Source organism: Neofelis nebulosa, chromosome 1, assembly GCF_028018385.1.
Source record: "Neofelis nebulosa isolate mNeoNeb1 chromosome 1, mNeoNeb1.pri, whole genome shotgun sequence".
Taxonomy (NCBI): Eukaryota; Metazoa; Chordata; class Mammalia; order Carnivora; family Felidae; genus Neofelis; species Neofelis nebulosa.
The window spans coordinates 193,695,929-193,716,720 of NC_080782.1; the positions used below are offsets into that span (position 1 = coordinate 193,695,929).

At 40.7% G+C, this 20,792-nt stretch overlaps 1 long non-coding RNA gene across 1 annotated transcript; it reads right to left on the bottom strand.

Moving 5' to 3' along the window:
• Positions 1-1,012: 1,012 nt before the first annotated feature.
• On the bottom strand, positions 1,013-14,139 carry LOC131484417 (uncharacterized). Its single transcript, XR_009248236.1, has 4 exons — positions 7,376-14,139; positions 5,847-5,960; positions 5,196-5,252; positions 1,013-1,719 (listed from the first exon to the last, which is right to left on the bottom strand). It is a non-coding gene; the product is annotated as an uncharacterized LOC131484417 (long non-coding RNA).
• Positions 14,140-20,792: the final 6,653 nt, after the last annotated feature.

Consider the following 20,792-nt stretch of genomic DNA (forward strand, 5'->3'; position numbering starts at 1 on the left):
GAGCCCTTGGATGATGACTTAGATAAAAGAGGAAATACCAAAATTGTTAGCAATTTCTGCCTCTTCCTGACCTACAAATTTTTAATAAAAACAGCTGGGCATGGGGCCATAGAACTTCAATTTCTTATCCCTGCCTTCCCAGTTTTTAGCTAAGTTACCTTGTCCAAGACTTTCCTCTCACAGAGCTTCTGTCTCTTCATTTGCAATGAAGTCAACTTCAAATCGTTGTTAGAAGCTCAAATAAGAGTTTGTGTATCTGAAAAGGGTGTAGGTAAATACAGCCCAACTATGTATTTCATTTGAACAATAGAGCAGGTTTTTTAATGTGAATTTGAACTTAAGAGGGTAATACATTCTCAGTTGGCCATAGTCTCCACTGCTCCCTAAGGTCTTATAATAGCCTCACACAATGACACGGTCTATGTGGCCCTTAAGGCATTAAGTTTGCATCTGATATATTTATATGTCTTCTGCGAACTCTAATAAATTGTAAAAAATGTTATAAATATAACATATTTCTTTGAGGACAAAAATCATACCTTCATATCCTCATGTCATGACAGTTTACAACAGAATGCCAAACACATATTAAGCTCTAAATAGAGGTTTCTGGAAATGAAATCATATTGGTGGTATGATGATAGCTGTTGTGGTACACTTGGGGGCCCCTGGGTGGCTCAGTCGGTTAAGCATCTGACTCAGACGACTCGGCTCAGGTCATGATCTCACGGTTTGTGAGATCTCTGCCTCTCCTCCTCTCATTCTCTCTCTCTTTCTTTCTTTCTTTCTTTCTTTCTTTCTTTCTTTCTTTCTTTCTTTCTGTCTCTTTCAAAATAAATAAATAAATTTAAAAAAAAGAAGAAGCTGTGGTACTCTCTATGGAGAATTCATCCTCACAAAGCTGACAAAACTGCAAAACTCTGATTTCCAGGGCCCAAGACACTAACCAGCCTTCTTTTTGCTTTCCAGAAAACCCTCAGATTGTTTTAAAGAAAAAATCTTAATGTTTGGCTTGGGTCAGAAACTTGTATTTGTATTCTGCAGCAATGGTTCAGGTCACGGACATTTTACAAGGAAACCAAATAAGTAAATCAATAGTACAGAAAAGGTTTACCCCAGGGCCCATCTGCTATCCTGTGGTTCATTATAGTACTTAATATTGCCATGATTAGAGTTTCTCTCTTGTGAGTTCAAGGAATAAACAGTATTTTGAATGCATGAAAAATTATTATGTATTCATCTAAACAACTTCCAAAGAATCTTTACACCACACTGAGCACTGGGTATTGCTTGGTGTGGGAGGCAGGGTGCATGCGGTGGGGTGGAGGGGGGGCAAGCCACTGCCAGAACGTGCAGCATGAATAACAGACCGGGCTAGCTACAGGGCAAGGAAACAAGAAGAATAGCTATTTCAGTCCCACTATTCTCAACTTTCTTTTGCAGCTGGGTGCCTTTATTTCTATCTACCAGCAAAAGAATAAAATGTAAGTAAGAAAATTGTATGTTCTAGACCTCTTACCATTAATTTACATAAATGGAAAAAACCCACAAGTTTACATCAGTTCTACTCCCTTATCCATAATTGGATAGTTTTCTCCAGTGGTTTAAATAATACCTTTCAGCCAGAGCTTTCAGATTGTTCCTTCTTACTAACTTCATTCCTCTTGGTCTCTTGTGAGCTGGGTTAATAACAGGAGCATTACTGTCTTTATGTCGTACCTAAAAAGGGAGACAAAATGATTAACCCCAGGTCCCAATCCAACACTAGAAACTGGGCGCTCTCCCCTGGTTCTGTTTTTCTAGTCCCACATCATACCGTTGAATCGCATACTAGAGTTGCTAAGGATTTCAATCAACAAGATGCACTCTACCAGATGTAAGTGGTGGTCAACACAGACACAGGTAGGAGAGAATACATTTCGGCCAAGAGACGTTTGATAGTGTGTCTCAGGAAAAGGTTAATAAACCATCCACTATTCTTACTTTCACTCTATAAAGTAGTGATGCCAGATACGTGGACCATGGATCACCTGGAAATTTGGAGATAATATAAAGAGGGTAGAAGAATCCATATTTTCAAAACCTACATCCTCAAATCTTGTCCACAGATTGTACAAATTTTCTTGCACATAGAGTGGCTACTATTTTTTTTCACATTTACTCATTTTTGAAAGACAGAGAGAACAGAGCGTGAGCAGGGGACGGGGAGAGAGAGAGGGAGACAGAATCTGAAGCAGGCTCCAGGCTCTGAACTATAAGCCCAGAACCCGATGCAGGGCTCGAACTCACAAACCGCAAGATCATGACCTGAGCCGAAGTTGGACACTCAACCGGCCGAGCCACCCAGGTGCCCCTAGTGGCTACTATTTTTAATCATATATAGCTTATCTATACTGCCCGGTTTATCAAACACCAATGATTTGAAATACTATTAAATTAATTGTGGCCTTGTAAATATGCATCACCCCAATTATTATGAGATAAAACTACAAATGCTATTTCACAGAGTGTATTGGGGAAAAGTGAAGTTTTAAGCAACTAAGCAGTTGGGATCCACTATCCTAAATAAGAATGCTCATGTCTATATTAAAAATAAAATGGGATACAAGGAACTTGGTCTCTTTTTGAGTAATGAATACCTTGAAGCAAAATTTCACCCTTTCTACATGTTATTATTTCCTTTTATACCTTCACATGCCCAATCTTTAAAATGTTTTGATTCTCAAGAAATATTAATTTATTATTTGGTCTTTTCATAGAAGTCATATGCTTTTTATTAGGATTTAAATTTTTTTAAACAAAAAGTCTCTTTTCCCTACTCATTATTTCTTTTGGAGACACCTGATTGGGAATTGTAGCTTTGATATTTTTTGTTTAGTTTATTTGTATATATAGCAAATCACAGAATCTCCAACACTGGTTTTCTGCTTTCTCTGATAAACACAATGGGTATTTAATCACCATATTCATTTTTGTCAGGTTCTGGTAATTAAGAACATTCTGCATCCCTTAATTTAGAAATAGAACTATAACCAGTGACATAGTCCTTTGTTTCAGAACTGGCCCCAAGGCAGGTAAGTATTATTGATTCTTCTGCAGAAAGAGTTCTATTTCCTAGAGTTTATTGAGGTAATCCCCAAGCAAACTTACAGGCACAACTCTGATTTCACTATAGACTTCCCACTGGCCAATCTATTGAGTTGAAAACCACTGCCCTGCAATAGAAAGCCTGAGAAAAGGGAAGTTGTCATTAAGGGCATTGTACTGATCTTGTTCTATTGTTGGGAAGTCTATGAGAGACTAAAAGTTCAGAAGAGAATAAATCTTAACTCTCTTGTGGGAGTAGGCCAAAGTCTACCTACAACAGCCATGGACAGGGCAGTGATTCACAGTTGACGCTGTTGAGATGGTTTAAATGTATCATCACTTTTATTATAACCATTATCATATTGCACATAATGAAACCAAGATTTAAAATAGCACATTTTTGTTAGGTTTAATTATGAGGTCATTTCAAATGCATATATGCACACATGCGCGTGCGTGCGCACACACACACACACACACACACACACACACACACACACACAAAGGATGGCATAAATCCTTCTGAATGTTCTATCCACGTATCCCTTTGCTCAGATAATTGATGTTTGTAATCAGAGAAACAATCCTGGATCTCAACCAGGAAATGAGGAAGAAGTGTCAAGAAAAAGTAAAGAACAATAGTGGAATACTTCCTCAAATATGTTATTTCTCAAACTGATGATCAAAATCTCCTGGGGAATTTTTATTTTTTGAATGCAGCTGTTCATCCCTCATGGTTAAAAAGTTTCAACAGGCCAGTGCAGCATCTAGCATTTGTATTTTTAACAACTTTTTAAGTGTTTTATTTATTTTTGAGAGAGAGACAGACAGACAGACAGAGCGAGTGGGGGAGGGGCAGAGAGAGAGAGGGAGACACAGAATTCGAAGCAGGCTCCAGGCCCTGAACTGTCAACACAGAGCCCAACGTGGGGCTGGAACTCACAAACTGTAAGATTATGACCTGAGCCGAAGTCAGATGCTTAACTGCCTGAGCCACCCAGGCGCTCCTAGTGTCTGCATTTTTTTTAACCCACAGGATAGCTTCAATAATTAGCCAGATTTGGGTACCACTTACCTGATGTCCTGTTCTTGGATACCACATCCAATTTCATCACCCCCTAGTATGTTCCTGAGCACCCACCAGAATTGCCAATGCAGCACTCAATCCCAGTCTTCCCTACTACCTGAAGCCCAGCTAAAAGCTAATTTCACCACCTCCTCCTTGTTCGCTAGCAGAGAAACAGTAAAGCACAAGCTTGGACTAACCATATCCAATATTTAGTTGATACTCTCTAGCCAAGTTGTTTATAATCTTCATCTGATGACCATCATCTGGACCAGTCCAGTGGTTCAAAGTTTTCAATGTCAACACCAGTACTAACCAATGAGTAAGAGACTTATGGCCATTTTGAGTGTTAGGCCTCTATTCTGCAGCAGCTACAACAGATTCAAAGAAGCAGACGGAAGGGTAAGGGGGAGCTCCAGCCTTTGCTTTTCCCCTCTTGACTGCACTCCCAATGCTAAGAGCTATCCCCACGGTGACCACACAGCAGTGACAGTATCAAGAGAAGGCTTGGGAGGATCACAAAAGCCTAGTGAATCTCAACTGGGGACTGACTTTTACTTGGCATTGAGTTGAATCATTTTAGTTCAAAGTGATGTATGTTTTTTTGTCGTTGGTTTGGGTTTCGTTTTAGAGATTAGTGGCCAAAATAGTAACTTTTGTTCCGAATTAGCTGAGGTACCTATTTCTTTTAGAGATACGTATTCTACCAAGATTTCTGCATCTTCTGGAGCTACTTACCCGCTTCAGAGTTTCTGTGAGAACTCTGGTCTCAAACATTTCATGACTTTGGGTAGAACTTATTCAAAGTGTTCAGGGTTATAGGAAGACTGGAGAATAAGAAGACTTCCACTAGCTACCCCACTCCACTTTTCTCGTTCTTGCCATCGTTACTCTTGTCCTCTCTCCCACATCCCCAGCTCTGAAACCTCAAGACCAAGCAGTACCAAAGTCTGGACATAAGGTACATAGAGCTCTGGAGTCAGACTCCCCCAGTTCAAATCCCACCCTAGTCAGCACTGTACCTCTGGACAAGACTGCTTACCATTACGTATGTCATTTGCTCACTGGAAATTGTAATGGTATCTACGTCACTGGGTTACTGAGAAGATGATACCAGACTATGCATTAGAATACAAAACACAGAATGGGGAACATCATAGGTGCTCATGAATGCCACCCAGGGGGCATTCTGATGATCCACTGAGCTAGTGAAATCATGCTCTGGATCTGATCCCTGCTTCATAAATAAGGATCAGTTCAGTGAGTATATATTATTATTAATACTCAATTAAATACTTGGAAAAATCAAATGCCAGTGATTTTAAGAAACTTGCAGTCCAGACAGAACCAATACACAAAGTGACAGAATTAATAAAATAGAAAATAAAAATTAAGCAGGCACATTCCAAGTTGAGTAGTGATATCTCAGGAAAGCATTGTAGAGGAGACATTTTGAACTTGACGTGAAAAATGAGAAGTAACAGATAAGTGAGGGGTTAAGAGAGAAGGATGTTTCAAATGCTAGATGTTGTTAGGAAACAAACATTGATTTACATTGGATGGAAATCATGCAAATTAGCAGGTCCATGCAAAACCCTAGCTAAGGTGAGATGGGGTGGGTGGGGAGGATGAAGACCAGTGAGGGCCAGAAGGAAGAATTTGTGATGAATCTTACGGGGCACTTGCAGCTTACAATGGACTCTCCTTTGTGTGCCATGAGGACATACAACAGCAGAGGATCTGGAGAAGGCGGAGGGCCTCTGAGAAGCAGCAGCCTGTATGGGAAAGTGCGGTGTGGACTTTAGACCTGTGTGGGATGAATGGAGACAGAACAGGTGAATCCAATAATGTTCCAGAAATACTGTCATGACTTAATCTTTTACATACTAGAAATGTCTATGGCTTTATGAAATTAGAATCACTCATACAAAGGGAATAGTGTTTCTGTGACATCATTGTGCCCTTGGGTGACTGCAGTGGTGCAGAGGGCCACGCACACATATACAGGAGCCTTTGAGAGGGGGGCACTAGGGGAATAAAAGCAGGGTCTGCCTGGGAGCAACTGGAAAAACATGGGATCCTAGCTTTGCCAGCTGCCAGCTGAGTGACATTGGGCAAGTCACCTAACCTCGCTGAGCTTCAGGGTCCTTCTAGAAAAAGCGTGGACGTTGCCCACGTTAAACAGTTTGTTGTTCAGATTAAAGGGAACATGTACATCACATACAGTAAGCACTCAGTAAATGCTAGACAGTATTGTAACCTACAGTGCAGGGATCTGAACCCGAACAACATTAAGAGTGCAACCCAGAATCGGGAGTCCTCAAAGACCCAACCAGAAAGTCTACATTTTATCTCATTAAAAAATGTTCTTTGAATTTATTTATATTTGCATTATTCGTATTAAAACTTTTCATCCTTTGCTCTTGTGTGGCAGCTACGAAGCCCCTCAGGGGTTGTGTTTGTCTGCCCCCTAGTGGTAACACAAGCCCATTTCAGACAGGTGAACTATCCTTTTGTGGATTAGAAACCAGAGGCCTGGAGAGGTAAAATGACTTCCCCAAGGTCACAGTGTTTTAAGAGGCAGAATTGGAATGCAAACCGCATCACTCCTCTTTATGTTTTGTTCTACCAACTGTAGAGAGCAGAGGGAAGTTTAAGCAGGACGTTTAATGGATATCAAGTACAGATATCCCTTTATTTCACCTCTCTTAAGCAACAAGGCCATTTTCCTTGAATAATGAAGGGGATTACGTTGCAAGGCTCTCCACCACCCGGCTAACCTCCCATGGTGCCAGGTACAAATGGTTGTGGGGAAACAAAAGGAAGGCTCTAGATGCTTGTGATCAGGGCTAGGCTCCCATGGGCAGAAAGAGCTAAGTTGAACCATATTAAGAAAATCCTGGGGCCCCTGGGTGGCTCAGTCGGTTAGGCGTCCGACTTCGGCTCAGGTCATGATCTCACAGCTTGTGAGTTTGAGCCCCGCGTCGGGCTCTGTGCTGACAGCTCAGAGCCTGGAGGCTGCTTTTCATTCTGTGTCTCCCTCTCTCTCTGTCCCTCCCCTGCTTCTGCTCTGTCTCTCTCTGTCTCTCAAAAATGAATAAATGTAAAAGACAAATTAAAAAAAAAAAAAAAAGAAAGAAAATCCTGATGTGGGGGTCACCAAGAATGTTTTCTACCAGGAAACTGGCCACAGTGGGACAGAAGGAATAAAAGTCCTCTCACCTTCACCTGAGTCATGGTGAGCTGGGTACCCTGGGCTTGAGGCCAGATGACCTGGTTGGAATCCCAGTTATGTCTCTCACTTGTTCCGTGGTCTTCAACTAATCTTCAGAGACTCAATTTTGTCATCTGGAAAATCCTAGTTTGAGAACAAATACTTGAGAAGAAAAAAATGATATTTGAGTACCAAATGCCAACATTTCAAAAGTAAAAGAATTTTTTACATAACAGAGTTTTATATAAATGCAAGTTGAGACCGATTTCAGTTGCACTAAAAGGTGGGCATAAAGTCTAGAGCATTTTAAGAAGTGTTTCGAAGTCATGATGGTTCTGTTGTGAGCAAGGATCTTAACTCTCTGAGGCTTACTAGAATGCATCTGAAAATACAATGCACACTTTTCAGGTTAATAATGAGAGTTTGTGGCATGATGTTTAGATGTTCAATAAGTGGTAGTTGAATCTAAAATGAGGACAGCCAGCCCTCAATTTTCTTCCACCTAAAACTATAAAATACACAGGGCAGGACCCAGAGAAGAAACTCAAATCATTCCAACTGACAATTTGGCTAGAAGTTCGGTTGGCACACAGGATTATGACTCTGTGGATTTGTAGAAGGATAAATTGGGGACAGTACTACAGACGGGGCACAAATAGGTGGGCTTCTGAACGTCCCATCTCTGATTTAAACTAAGCAGCCACATTTTACATGATTTTATTCGGAGTGAAAAGTTTCTGCCATAAGACACCTGCTCAAAATATGATGGGAGTGGATCATGGCCCTCATGAGGCCTGGTGGCGAGCCTCATCCTGATTAGCTGGGCCTTCCAACACGTTTCAGAAGTGGCACCATGAACGCCAACAACTTGTCTCTCAGCGAGGATGGATAATAAGTAAAGGGAAGAGGCTGCGTAGGAGACACACACGGAGACATCATTCAAGTAGCTGACATGACAAAGAGCATACGTACTTTGTGCCAGGCACTGACTCATGCCGAAGATTAATTCAGTTAATGCTCATAATAACTGCATGATTCATGATCCCCATTTTACAGAGGAGGAAACAGAATGGTGAGGCATCCAGAAAGTGAGTAGTGGAGCCCAAGGAAAAGCCACATTTTGGCACCAAAATCTGCACTTGTGGGGCATCTGGGGGACTCAGTCGGTTAAGCATCTGACTTTGGCTCAGGTCATGATCTCACGGTTCAAGCCCTATATCAGGCTCTGTGCTGACAGCAGGGCCTGCTTCAAATCTCTTTAGATCCTCTGTCTCCCTCTCCCTCTGCCCTTCCCCCTTTCACACACTCTCTCTCAGAATAAATAAATAAGCATTAAAAAAAAAAGACCTGCACTCTTAACCTCTATGCCATATTCCTTATCCATACAAAAAGGTTGTGTGAAGAACCATGACTATGAAAAAAAACCAAATAAAAACCTGTCAGTTCCAGTGACATCAGCAGTGTCACACTGGTGGACAAGAGACCATAGACCATTATAAGATGGAACTTTTAGTCAAAATACACTTCTCTGAATTTCCTACCAAGAAAGCCCTAACTGTGGAAAGGTCATGGCCATGTCCCTAACACAGGCCACTTAGAGGGAAAAATTCTTCTGGAAGATTATTTCGACCTAAAAATTCACATGTGATCAATATACTTTATAAGTGGGATTGACATTTTTTAAATATTTCAATATGAAAATGGTAACTAACAGTGAAATGGCCTAACCCCACCTCCCCTTCACCCACCACCATCACCACCCATCCAGTAAAATGACCCTCCCATGTTTATCCCACAGTCTCATGTCCTCTGGGGAGAAGCACAACTGTACAAGATGGGAAATCTGTCTGCCATAGCCTGTTGGGTATGTTCTGGAAATTTGTCATATCACTCTCCTCGACAAATCCCACGCTTTTGGACCTACTCTCCCTTTAATGACCTAACAGTGGGGCAGGGGTATCTTCCTACCCTGGAAGAGACAGTTTTACCATGAAATTAATAAAGCATAAGATCCAGGCCCCTTACTGGTATAGTGATGTGTTGACATAGTCGTAAGATTTGGCAAAGTTTAAAAAAGAGAAATATTTTAACCACAATCAGTTAAGACCTCTGTCTCTTTCCAGTCCTATTTTCCCTCCATTAGTGTCCCTCCTCTTATCAGACGGCTGTGGAGTGGCCCTGGGCATTTTGAGGATCTAGCTAAAAAGAAGTTGATTCCAGGATTTTATTTGTGTGATATGTCCCCGTGCCTTGTTACTTCTGCATGTTGTTAGCTATCTTGGCATAGGAAGGACTTCCAGGAAATGGCTGTCCTCCTCCATGCTGACCCATTCTACAATGTCATGATGTGACAGTGAAGACAAAAGTCAAATGAGATGTGAATGTGGTCCCACAACATCCAGCTTTAGAAACATTTGGTCAGAGGTTAAAAAAACAAGGATAGAAATGAATAAAACTGAAAGCCACTTTGTGGAAAAATCTTTCAAATCCTACAGTTCATATTTGAAAGAAATTTGTGAGATTTTCCAATTTTGAGAACTTTGGAAATTCATATGGCAGAAACAAAAAAAGGTGTGAAGCTGAAAGAAATGTATAAACCATCAGTAATATTTTGCTCAATGATGCTAAAGGAAAGACTAAATTATCTATTGTCTCCATAAACATGTATTACACCATCAAAGTTGAATGAAGAAGTAATCAAAGAGTGCACAGCCAAAACTGTAAGGGAAAAATCATTCTACAGGGTGTCGGGCAGTTAATGGGTAAAATGCCCTAACTAGACTCTGATGCTTGAAAAAACTTGTCAGCTTTTTCAATTTTGTAATTTCTTGGGATTTTCTTTTGTAAATATTTACTCTTGTATTTATTTTTGCATTCCCTCTTAAAGAGGGTGACTAATTTTCACAAGCTTGAGGCCCCATCAGTTTGTATCTGCCCCTCCTGCCTCAGTGCCTCACCCCCCAATTTCCTCAGACCATTTGTATGCACCTCCCTCTGAAATGTTCTTACCCTAATAAACTACACATTCACTACCTCATTTCATTCATGTCTTAGTCCCCTCAGGCTGTTGTTGTAAGAGAATACCATGTGTTGGTAGCGTATATACAGAAATTTATTACTCATAGTTTTGGAGGCTGGGAAGTCCTAGATCAGGGCACTGCTTCAGTGTCTGGTGAAATACCCCTTCCTAGTTATTAGATGGCTGTCATTTTGCTATGCCCTCACATGGTGGAAAAGACAACTAAGACCTCAATTATAAGAACACTAATCTCATTCTTGAGGGCTCCACTCCCATGACCTAATCACCTCCCCAAAACCCCACCTCCAAATACCACCACAATGAGCATTAGGATTTAACATATGAATGGGGGGTCGTGGACCATTCAGTCTTTAGCAATTCAGGTGTCTGCTTAGATTTCACCATAGCCAAGAATCCTTCCTTGGTCACTCTGTCTAAAATGGAATCCCCTTTATTTCCCATTACTACCCATTTATACCACTTTACTTCACAACACTTACCACCTGCCATATTTGTGTGTCTCATACCGTGATATAAACTCTGTAAGAGAGGTGTCATCACTTGTTTCGTTCACTGCTTTATCTGCATTTTTGAGATCAGTGCCTGGCTCATAGTGGGCACTCAATATTTGTGGTTTGAATGAACAAAAATATGTGTGTGTGCATGGAGAGAGAGAAAGAGATGCTGAAATCCAATGAAGGGTTGATCTGCCTAATGAGAACTCTTTGGGCTCAATTAACACTGTGAACATGCAGTTCAAAGAAGGAGCAAGAGCAGCCCTCACGTCCCTGTGGTCCTCATGCCTTTGCCCACCTGGGCCAGCTGCATATTTCATTTTAACAGGTGATAATTCCAGCAGTCTGCTTACTGTTTTCTTGAAGGAGCCCCGGGTAAACAATCTAAAATGAATAAAAATTTTATTTAAAACACTGGCAGTTTTAAAATCAAGACCCAAGTGTTCTAGCAAATAAAGACTTGCCTCCCCCACAGAGAGAGTCAGCAAGAAATGGCCACAGCAGAATCCTCACTGCTAAGTGTACGTGGCTCATTAGCAGAAGAAGCATGGAGATTCCTGAAACATGACAGCCTCTCAAAGCTGGCGTACTGGGGGAGAGGCACGGTCTCTCCAGGCCACTGCTTACTGCACTAAAGCCTTCCCTAATCCATTCCTGCACAGTAGAAAAGCCACCTTAACTTTTCCACAATGCTACAAACCCATAGGAGACAATGATCATTTAAATTTCCTGTTAATCCTTTAGCCGTTCTCTGGTAGGAATCAGCTCTGGGATGTGCTAAGACTACTAATATTGGACTGATCAGAGATTCAAAAGCTGACTAGAAAGTTATAAATCTGGGAGAGGCAAGAGAAGAAAAAAGAAAAAAACAAACAAAAACTACTCCGGATTTCCCATCTTGTGCTAACACTGCCATCTAGTGTTATAAATACATAAAAGACATTCTTTTTATAATTGTATGCATTTATAAATACATAAAAGTCAAAATCCTCATCAAGACCAGAATTAGGAACACAGTTGCACTGTATGCTGCCAATCTGCTAAGATTATTCCAATCCTCTTTCATCTCAAAAGCTGAAATAAAGGTTCTAGAAGATAGTTTCTTTATCCTTTCTTCCAAAACTGAGCTATCACCATTCTGCCAGCCACTTTTCTAAAAGCTTTACATGAATTAACTCAGTTCTTGGTCACAAGAAGCTCATGAGATGTAGTCTATTAGTACCCACTTATTACTTCTGTTTTACACATGAGAAAAGCAAGGCATGGAAAGGCCATCAGTCAAGTTTATACCTCTAGTAGACAGCCATACCACAGACCCTGTGACTCTGAAAAGTCACTATTTTCTTAACCATTAGACCATCCTGCCCTCATACCCAGTGCTAGTCACCATGAAGGCGACACAAAATAATTAGAAAACTTGGATCCAACCATCAAGGAGTTAAGGGACAAAAAAATACAATTCTTTATGGAAAAAGTGAAGCTCAGGTTTGAGACCTAGTGTTTTATCCCATCACCCACTGCTTTTCCTATGGAGATTTGTATCTCTGAGAGTTCAGGTTTCTACCACCAGCTGTATCATAACCAAACAAGAGTGAGTCCCACTGCTCATGCTCCAATTCTCCAGCAGATGTAAATGTGTTTCAACACAATCCTCTTCACCTAGGGCAATAAAAATACATTAAAAGGGTGTAAGATGGAAAAAAAACCCACATAGGAAAAGACAGACCTAAGTTCCAGTTCTGGTCTGAGACCCCTGAATCAATTCAATTTGCTTCTTTGGGTTTCAGTTGCCAGGACTGTAAACATTTTTAATCCCACCTCTGAAAATCATGTACCACTTCAGTTTAGAAAAAACATCACCCCTTTTATTAACATTTATGTATAATCACACACAAGCACTATAGTAAGTTGTATACAATCAAAAATGCTAAAAATAGAAGGTAAAAAAAGATCAACATAAAAAGCAGAATTTTAAACTATTTATTTATTGGTATAAAACTTTCCTCCTCAAAATTGTTATTTTTCTAGATGTTTTTATAAACACAATTATGAATGAAAATTCCCTAATTTTATAAAATATCTTGGTTGTTGATAAAAAATATATATATTGGAAGAAAACAAAGGATTAGAAGATTTGGGTGTGGGCTTATGTACAGACATCCTTGGTCTGCATGCTGTCACACAGAGGCAGGTGGAAAGTTTGTCCTTGGCTGGTCCTAAGTCCTGACACTCATTGCTCAACGCTACCTACCGTTTAGGCAGTTTTGTTAAAAATGAGCTGGTAAACTGGAATTAAAATAAAAACTTAAAAAAATGAGTTGGTAAATTTTCATCCTGCTATATTTACTCACTGAATGTTCCGTTGGTGTAAACTTAAACATATTGCTTCAAACTCTAAAATATATCATTTGAAAATATTTTTAAACACACTAGTTTCCAATGAAAATTGTTATGCATGAAATATTTACTTTTTTGCAACAAAACCATATTAACAATGGGAATTTTTCAAACATTAATCTTCAAAATACTCTATGGCCTATGCTTTTTTCAAAAGGAGTTATTTCTTATTCATTTTTTAATTTATCACCTTTATTGTATAAGAAGATTATGGAGTTTGTTTTTGTACTTTAAATATCTACTAGAAAAACTACGGACAGCCAAGGAAAAGGAAAAGGTCAACAAATTTGGGACGCTATTTTGCAAAGGAAAAAAATGCATAACATCTTCAAGTTCAACAACTGCCAAAGCAATGAAAACAAAGCCATCGAACATTGTTGCCATCAAGTATAGCAAAGAAAACAACGCATGATTTTCATAGTCATTCTCTATTTCATTACAAAGTGGTATTCTAGTCTGGTAAAGATCTTGTTTATAAAGAGTAGAAAAGTGGTTCCCAGGGGCTGGGGGGAAATAGGGACACTTGATAAAAAGGTATAAACTCTGCTACAAGATGAATAAGGTGTGAGGATCTGATATATATCATGGTGACTTTAGTTGATAACAATGTATTGTATACTTGAAATTTGCTGAAAGTAGAATTTAAATGTTCTCACCCAAAAAAGGGAAGAAATACAGCAGTCTCCCCCTTATCCTCAGGAAATACGTTCTAAGCCCCCTAAGTGGATGCCTAAAACCATGGATAGTATGGAACCCTACATATACTATGTTTTTTCCTATGCACACATACGTAAGATAATGCTTAATTTATAAATTAGGCACAGTAAGAGATTAGCAGTGATTAATAATAAAATAATTATAATAATATACAGTCATAAAAATTATTTGAATGTGGTCCCTCAAAATACCTTACTGTACTCACCCTTTTACTTGTATTGATGTGAGATGACCAAATGCCTATGTAATGAGAAGAAGAGGTGAGTGACATAAACATTGTGAGGTAGTTAGGCTACTATTGATTTCCTATTGATTTCTTAACCATATATCAGAAGGAGGATCACCTGCTTCTGGATCTTGGATGAGTGATAGTTGGATGGGGGTTGGTTGCAGGGGAATGTTAACTGAAACCACAGAAAGCAAAAGCCAGGGTAAGGGGGCACCGCTGTATGTGGGGTGATAGGTTACTCGACTCGATCGCAGGACTCCTTTCACAATGTATATGTGTATCAAATAGCTGAGAAAAGATTTTTATAAACTTGACATTTGTGAATTTCTGGCTACAATTTAAAGCTAAAACTTGCAATAAATGAGGCAAAATAGCATAATAATAATGATAATATGTGAGACGCTCTGTAACTATGTCCTGGAATCTCCTTTTTATTCCAAAATACTGTTTCATCAAGGTGTACACATGCAGTTTTACCATAAATAACTTCTTAAATGTTTGAGAAGTAGAGTGCATGTGAGCAGGTGAGGGGGGAAGAGCAGAGACAGAAGGACAGAAGGGGGCTTCTGATCTAAAGAAGGACAGAAGATCTAAAGGGGGCTCTGTGCTGACAGCAGAAAGCCCAACACAGGGCTCAAACTCCTGAGCACTGAGATCAGGTCCTGATCCAGTACCCCCACCATAAATAATTTTTAATACAGAAATCATTTACAGGACTTCTGGGTGGCTCAGTTGGTTAAGTGTCTGACTCTCGGTTTCAGCTCAGGTCATGATCTCACGGCTTCAGGGGCTCCAGCCCCACATTGGGCATCGGGCTCTGCACGGGCAGCGCAGAGCCTGGTTGGGATTCTCTCTCTCTCCCTCTCTGTCCCTCCCCCACTTGCACTGTGTCCGCCTCTCTCAAAATAAATAAATAAATAAACTGGCTGGCACAGTTGTAGAAAGCGTAACTCTTTAAAAAAGAAAAAATAGTAATTTATGTTGATTTTGTCTTCCGGAATGTTTTCCCGCTGACGGCTCGTAAAGAAATAGTTCTTCTTGTATTTCATCACTGAAACAGAATTTAGCAAATACCACACACTAAGATATGATGGAAATACCTGTACTAGTAGCAAACCTCGTCCAAGGAATTGTTTTCATACTTGTTTCTTCTGGACTTCAGCAATATTTTCTGTGCCTCTCCCTATAATACCAGTTGCCGAAGGAATACATGCGTGTCAGGTTCCATCCTTTGGCATTATTTCAGCTTTTTTAACCTCAGCAGGAAGAACAAGACTATTTGTCTTTCTACTATCTGCAAGAGACACTTGTAAACATTTATCGTGATATGTGGTATGTAAAGGACAGATTAAATCTTGACTTTAAACAGCACTGAAAAATTTGTAGAGGTTCTGCTTTTTTTTTTTAATGGGTATTTATTTTTGAGAGAGACAGAGAGTACGAGCAGGGGAGGGGCAGAAAGAGAGGGAGACACAGAACTCAGAGCAGGCTCCAGGCAATGAGCACAGAGTCCCATGCGGGGCTCAAACTCATGAACCAGGAGATCATGACCTGAGCCCAAGTAGGAAGCTTAACCCACTGAGCCACCCAGGCGCCCCTAGAGGTTCTTCTTCACGCTCTTCACGCTTAGTCTTTTTTTAACCTTGCAAGGTGATGTCACAAGTAAATTGTAATACGTCACAACGTGCCAAATGAGGGCACCATTGTCAACCCCTCCACGGTATGGAATTCCCATTTAGCCTTCAGGGTACCTTGTGTCGTCTGTGCCACAAGTGACTAACAGACATAAAGACAGGCATGTGTGTGTCAACCTTTGTATGAAATATGAGAAAAGCTTAATTTTTTTGAAACATATGTGCTCTCTCAAAAATAAATACACATTAAAAAATTTTTTTTAAATAGGGGCACCTGGGTGGTTCAGTTGGTTAAGTGTCTGACTTTGGCTCAGGTCATGATCTCGAGGTTTGTAGGTTCAAGCTCCATGTTGGGCTCTGTGCTGACAGCTCGGAGCCTGGAACCTGCCTCAGATTCTGTGTCTCCCTCTCTCTCTGCCCCTCTCCTGCTCGTGCTCTGCCTCTCTCTCTCCCCCTCTCTCAAAAATAAACATTAATTTTTTTTAACATAAAAGATAAATAAATGTAATATATTCTTCCTACAACACGATGGATCATCTTGCTTGCACCTCATTTTGGAGAGCACTCCCACAAGAAATGCGTTGTGAACTGGAAAAGCATGCAATGTCCAGGTCATTGGAACCACCACCATCCCACTGAAAATTAAGTCTCCTGGAATTATAAATGTCATTTTACTGCATCTCTTAGCGATGAGCACATATTTATAAATACAATTTGAGAAAAATATTTTTAGTCAGAATCATCCTAATTTACTCCTTTTAAAGAGGCATGAGGGGAGGGTATGAATTCCTGTGCGTGGTTGGTAAATACCAAGGTGACTGTGGAATGCTAACTAAGGGCCCATCCTAATCTCTGGAACCTGTGAAATGTTACGTTCTATGAAAAAGGGGCTTTGCAGATGTGATTAAGGATCTAGGGGTGGATCCCCCTTTCCACAAGAAAGAAAGAATTCAAACTACCAGCAGGCTCTATGGTCTTGCTTCATATCCTAAGCTTTGAGGCCAGCTGGCTCCAGGTGGAGAGGCAGAGCCCTGAACAGAGGACACCCCCAGTCCTGTCTGGCTCCCCACTGCTCCTGACTGCCGTCTTTTCAACCACAACATGGCTCTGGAAACTTCCTTCCCACCCAAGGTTCTTCCCATGAAGTTAGTTTCCGGCCTGTGTTCCCATTATCCCAGCCTCCTGCCCATCCTTCCCTCCATCTGGCTGGACTGATCCTGACCTCCAGGGCTAACAACGCCCTTCCAGTCTGCTTGGGTTTCTCTCTCACACACACACACACACACACACACACACACACACACACACACAGCAGACCTCTTGATCCAGGGAGCAGCATATTTGAAGTGAAGGGATGGATGCTGGAGAGGCATCCTGGATAAGTTGTACTGCACAGACCTCCAAGCCATTGATCAGATGGGAAAGGGGACACCCCAGTGGATGCTATCATGTAGGGCTGACCAAGTCGAAAGATCAGAGAGGACAACAGGACTGCAGTGAACATCGGCACAGAAACTGGGGAGAACAAAGTGCTCCCACAGACCCTCCACAGGGCCACAACTCTGCCCCGAGGTGACCAAGGCCAAAGGCCAGGTGCCACCCAAGGGAAAATCCTGATTTGACGGGATCTAAATCTGAAAAAGTTGGAGAGAAGAAATAGACTAGATTTGAGTTTTCTGCCTTCAGATGGACCGGGGCTGTAAGTAGATATTAATTTCAATGACACAAGTCATTTTCATAGCTGAACTTCATAGTATCAAAATACCACACGTGCTATTATGTCCCTAATTAACCTGGCACATGGCAAGCAACCAATAAACATTTGTGAAGGTGAACCAGGGAGAGGCTCTTTCCTCTCTCTCTCTCTCTTCTACCCACTTCACCTGGCCTCCTCTTCGGCTTGGGGCTATACTCCCCAGACTACAATTTACACATATTCAGAATGAAGGCATCAAGGACGTCTGAAACCTCCCTATACCTCTGAACTTGAAACTGCCACAAACTGAGCATTTTATGACTTGTGATCAGAGGGAGCTGGTTTGATCTGGAGGAAGAAATGGATTTGAGAGCACCCACAGACGTCCTCTGGCCATCTTTGAGGGCTGTTTTCCTGACACCATAGAACAGGTTGAAAAGGTGAATGAGCCTCTGACAAATGTAAGAGGAACTCTCTATTTAGCCTGAAGTGGCAACTAGCAGATCAATGCCTCACATGCAGGTCTGTGACACCGAATTCATTATGGATCTAATAAGGCATTTTAGCTTAAAAAAAGGAGCAGCAAGTGGCACACAAAAATACGCAAGCTAAAAGTCTGAATGTAACCTAGAAAACACTGCTACATTAAATCATTTTCCTGATTTCTGCCAGGCCTCTCCTATGCTCCTATGGAATGTTAAATAAATCCTATTTTTTCTTTAATTTTAATACCAAGAAGTTTTAATAACCTTCCAAAGATTGTATTCTAAAATTGGTGTTGAAAATACTATTGAAGAAGAGCTTTGAGGATCTTGATAGCGTAAGCACTAAAGATTTTCACACAGGGGTGCCTGGGTGGCTTAGTCAGTTAAGCGTCTGACTTTGGCTCAGGTTACAATTTCATGGTTCATGAGTTTGAGCCCCACATCAGGCTCTGTGCTGACAACGCAGAGCCTGCTTAGGATTCTCTCTCCCCCTCTGTCTCTGCTCTTCCCCCAGGCTCTCTCTCTCAAAACTAAATAAACATTTTTTAAAAAGCTTCACCAAGAGTTGTCAAACAGATCATTGAGAGTTATGGGATCAACTGAATGTGTTAAACAATATCATGAGATTATAACATATAAAATCCAAAATCTTAAGAAGTTTAAAATTTAGTCATAAAGAGATGAGTATTTAACCCTTGATATCCTTTTATGAATTTTTATATAAGAAACCTGAAAAAGTATGACTGTTTTGTACATTCATATTCACAAAGTATTCATAAACTATCATTTCCCAATTTTTCCCCTCATCACCACCATGAGTTGATCTTTATTTGCTTGAACATATTAACTGTTCTAGCAACTACTCCCTCATATGGTCCTTTCCTTGTTGGATATGATAAAATATTCTCATTCCTTCTCCTGTTCTGTGTTGTTCTTTAAGAAACTCACTGGCAAAGGGACACCTGGGTGGCTCAGTCGGTTGAGCGTCCGACTTTGGCTCAGGTCATGATCTCAATGTTCATGAGTTCGAGCCCTGCGTTAGGCTCTGTGCTGACAGCTCAGAGCCTGGAGCCTGCTTCACATTGTGTGTCCACCCCCCTCTCTTTGCCCCTCCCCCACTTGCACTGTCTCTCTCAAAAACAAACGTTAAAAAAAAAAACCTCACTGACAAGGTGTTGATTATGAAAGCAAGACAGAGTCTTGCACAATGCAAATACTCAATTTTCCAGAGCATTCATAAAGGCTAACAACTATGGTACACGTTGTGGTTGACTCTGCAACATTTACTCCATGATACTCTAATTAGCAATAGCATGATTTGGAAGTTGGACTCCACTTAACGGGGTCCTGATTACCAAAATATGGGATTACGCTTGGTTCAAATATAGGCAAATAAGCGCAGAGCTCAACACAGGCCTCAAACTCATGAACCGTGAGATCATGTCCTGAGCCGAAATCAAGAGTTGGACACTTAACCAACTGAGTCACCCAGATGCCCTACCATTTTTTTCTATTTAAACCCAGCTACCTTCAGACCCTTCTCATATGTCAAGTTTACAGTTAAGTCTAAAACAGAACTCTCACAACAGTATCAGTCTCTACACTCTCCAAGCTTGAGGTCCCAGAGCTATTTTTTCACTTCAGGTTTTGGAGTCATGATCTCTCACCTTATTCCTTTTTGTAGTCTCCCTACCTGGGAAGATCCTCATGGCTTCATGGATACACTACCACAAACAGACTACCGAGGAATATTCCCATTCCTTTGCAAAACAGACCAAACGGCGTATGGTTTTGTTGGGAAAACAAAGTAAGGGAACAAATTCTGGGAGTTTGATCTCAACTCAAGGGGTATTTTGTCCCATCTACAAGATCTGCCAAGGTTGTATCTGCTCTTAAAGATGCTGTTCAAATAGCAACTCTGCAGTGAATTCACTTCTACTCCCTTAGTGTAAAGGACACACGGATTCTCACACACTCTATTTCCCTGGCCTCTTATACCATGTACTAGAATCTTGTGGGGGTGTGCCTGTCTCCTCCATACGAGAATAAGGATTGCTTTGTCTTCATCAAATATACTCCCAGCACCTATGTGTTTTATGACAAGAATCTGGAAGTTGGTTTTTCCTGTCCCATACACATGAATTTTAAACACAAAGTAGGGTTTTTTTAATGCCATTTTTACTGGTATGAACTGGGACTTGCGTTAGCATGCCTTTAATCCCTCTTTCAGATTGCAGGGATGGATGTTAAAGTGCTAAATAAAACAAGTTGAATCCCAACCCTGACATACCCTTTTAGACACATCCCTCAATTCTAACCAGCAGTGCTTATTATTCTGTTTCTCTTCATTGGAATCCAGATAGTTTCTAATTTGTTTGGCTAGTTCTCACCCTGTGATATAAATGAAAATTAGGTAAAATGCCAAGTTTACATTCTTGAATACAACAAACTTTCATCCTACTTTCCTTTCTGAAGTTAGCGCTGTCCTTGGACACCTTCTCTATTTACTCAGAACCCAGATGAGTCTTCCTGGTTCTCGGCTTTAGTTTTAGCTATATACTGATGGGCTCTACATTCATCTCTGAACCCTTGAACTCCAGACATGCCTAGCCAGCTGCTTACTCGACACTGTCATTTCATGATCTATAGACTGTTCAACCCTTACCCTGTTTAAAAACCAAACCTCTGATCTCCCTGCCCCACTACCACAAATGTGCTTTACCGACAACCTGA